The sequence below is a fragment of the Thunnus thynnus genome, chromosome 15, assembly GCF_963924715.1.
Source record: "Thunnus thynnus chromosome 15, fThuThy2.1, whole genome shotgun sequence".
Classification (NCBI taxonomy): domain Eukaryota; kingdom Metazoa; phylum Chordata; class Actinopteri; order Scombriformes; family Scombridae; genus Thunnus; species Thunnus thynnus.
Genome location: NC_089531.1, coordinates 22,291,548 through 22,295,149, shown reverse-complemented (window position 1 = coordinate 22,295,149; position 3,602 = coordinate 22,291,548).

Here is a 3,602-nt window from a genome sequence, read left to right as displayed (position 1 = left end):
AAGTTGTTCTGATGATGTTTTTTTTGTCCAAACATTCCCTTTTTTCACTGTGTGATTTTTTAGAATAGAATAGAACTACTGCATCTTTATTGTCCACCAGGGTGGAAAATTGTCTTCAGCTTACCAGAACATGAAAATACACTACACATGATTCTCACAAGAAAGAGACAGTGAAGCAGTCATTATAACAAACATAGAGACAAGGTCACAGTACACATTCAAAACAGTTTAATGTCATGTATGTGAGAGAGCTGGCTGTCTGGATTCCCTTATGTCAGTGGCAGAGAGAAGGACCCTGAATAAACTGTTGTCCATCATAGACGACGCCCGCCACCCTCTGCACAGCACATTCACTAGACAAAGGAGTATGTTCAGTGGCAGACTGCTGTCTCAGTCCTGCTCAAAAGACAGACTGAGGAAGTCTCTTGTCCCCCAGGCCACACAGCTATTCAACTCCTCCCTGGGACTATTAGACATGATGCTGCCTCTCTGTTACTACCCATGCTCACCTGCATTCTGTAATTAGGCAGCTGGACTGTCAGTTACTGGCTATGTGAAGTTTATGCACAATTTGTATTTGTTTATATATTTATCTCCTATTTGAATTTTATATCATTTACAACAATTATTATTCTTGCTCTGTTAATCATTTTGCATTTGCACATACTCTATGATGCTGACAGCTCTCACTAGTGGCTAGACTATCACTTCCCTGCTATGTTTTTATTCTTTTATTCTTGTGTGTACTGGTGTTTTGTATGTGTAGTATAAGCTACTGGATGCCTAAATTTCCCTCGGGATCAATAAAGTTTCTATCTATCCATCTATGTGGCTTAAATCTCATCAGTTAATTTGCAGAGTTAAGAATACTGATGGCACTTGAGATGAAGGACTTTTTAAAGTCCTTCATCTCAAACTCGTAAATATGAAATAAATGGAATATTTTGCTTTTTAAGAGCCTCTTCTACTATTTATTTTTTGTCAGTGTGTGGGCAATCTTTTTATGGAATGATACTTATTTACAAGGTTGCAAGGAAATGGATTTGTTGAGGCTTTGGTGAATTGGTGGGTCTATAACAGTATTTCTGATTTTGATTGTTTGACACACAAAATATTTTGTTAATCATGCAATTTACAAGGACTGTTCAAATTTTAATTTCCTTTTTCAAAATTACTTTGAGGATTGGAACAATTTTCAAGTTTTTCCAAATAACACACGGATTACTTTAATTGTCCTCTGCAATCACAAGATCACAAATTCTTGTAGGGGATGATTAGATTACCATTATTTGTGCCAATTCCTTTTTATTCCTGTCACTAAAAAGCGGTCAGGCTTAAGAAGAGCATGAAACTGCTTTAGTCACGCCATTTCTTGTTGTTATCCAAATCAGCTGCACCTGAGCCAATATTATAAATGTGAACACCTGCCACGCTGGCACCTCAAGTTGTGAAACAACAGCAGCCTTGTTGGTATTCAAATATGAGTGCCACTGTAATGAAATGGATATTGCCAAGACAGGACACAATTTGTCAAGCGCTTACTCAGAAAGTACAGATTTTATTACGGTGATTGGTCCACGACCTAATTGGCACAATGAGGTGAATCAGAGAGTGTCAGATATTTGTTCTGCAGGTTACTGCTCGACTCTTCTCAGATATCATCTCGGATATCAGTTATCACTTTTAGTTGTGCAAATTGTGTGAAAGTTTGGGGTCTAAACCACATTAAAGACAATAAGGTGAGGAAGTAATAGATTACTTTTAAGCTGCATTGTTTAAGCTGATAGACATGTGAAAAATGAGACAGGGATGAATAACTGATAAGTGTTTTTGTGATAAAATTGGATTCTAGTCTTAAAGGAACAGTTTGACCTTTTGGGAAACACACTTATCAACCTTCTTGCTGAGACTGACACCACTCTCAGTATATCTGTCTATTCAATATTAGGCTACAGCCAGAAGACAGTTAACTTAGCATTAAGACTGGAAACAGGGGGAAACTGCTCCTTAATATAAAAGCTAAAATGAACACATATGATTTTGTTTACTTAATCACTCTTAATAACTGAAGTATTGAAAATGACAAGTTTTATGGATTTGTCCAGGTGCAGTGACTTCTTTGTGTCTCCTCTGGTTGCCTGGCAACTTCACAGTGACATAGAGACTAGCTGTCTCTCCCTGCTCCCAGTCTTTATGCAAAACTAAGCATCTCCTGGTTCATACTTTATTTACTGTGCTGACACAGTAAATACACACATGTGAGCAGCATCAGTCTTCTCCAACTCTTGACATGAAAGTGATTTACCACAATGTAAAATTATTCCTTTAATTACAGATGATAGCAATGTTAGAATATCTTCTATAAACTGTGGTGGCAATTATTTGCAAGCATACACTGTCAATAATGCATATCTTGAATCATCCCTCAAGTTTTTCTGAAATCACTTCTCTCACCTGCATATCTTATATGTGCTAAAAGTAACATCACTAGCTCATCTGTCAGAGAGTGATCTCTTTTTAAATGACAAAAATGTTCAAGACAAATGTCAGACTTGCACCGCATCTACTGAAACTTTTATACCCAGCAAACTTTTCATATTCAGCAAGAATAACTTCTGATATTTGGTTGAAAAGTGATCATTTTACATTAAAGATTATTTTATGATGAGGGGGCTCCATAAATAATACAATACAACATGTTTGTAACAATGCAGAAATGGACATCTGTAATTAAAAAGGTTTCAGAATCAGACTGAAACCAAAGAACATACAGTATAATGGTTTTATACAAATAGGCTACCTGTTGTTAAACACTTAATAGTCATATCCTTTCATTCTATTATAAGACTGAGGATTTAAGTGGCAGACCTTTGTTTCTGTCGTTTTGACTTGATGCCCCCACACATCTCCTCCTCCTACAATTTCTCATCAATCTACTTCACCTGAATAACAATTGACATTTGAAATTTGAGGGCAGAGGGAGGAAGGGAAGCCACACAGTTTGAGCTCCTCTAATTTCAATCAAATGAGTTGGAATGAGCCCAACCGGCCGTTCAGTGCTGAGCCCTCTTATGAATCAATGGCCTCTGAGCCTTGGTAATCTCTTGAATTGATTGGTTGCCCCATTGATCATTACTCCAACGTTGACCAATCAAACATCTCTCCAGTAAACAAACAGTAAACACCAAATACACACATACCCGGAAGTTTGGTCCCAGAGGAGACACGAGTGATGTGAAGAAAATATATAAACTAAAATCCCCCTTGGAAGAGAATATCAAATCATAAGAGTGCTTAATATTTCACTGACTTGATGAAATATGCATTGTAGCCCAGAATGGAGGAAAAATGCAATGATTTGGATGCATTATGTATGAGAAAGTCCACTGGCGAAAATGACACTGCACTGTTGAATAATCGCCATTTCACTATCAACACAGCACAATAAGATTTTGTTATTACTACGAATCACTCATTTCATTTGGAAAGTGCATACAGTTTGCACTGACTGGGATGTGTCCCTTGCCTCTGCTTAACTTGATGAATCTCACTCTGGTTCAGTCCCAAAAGAACAGTGAGTTACCCATAAAAATTAACTATAG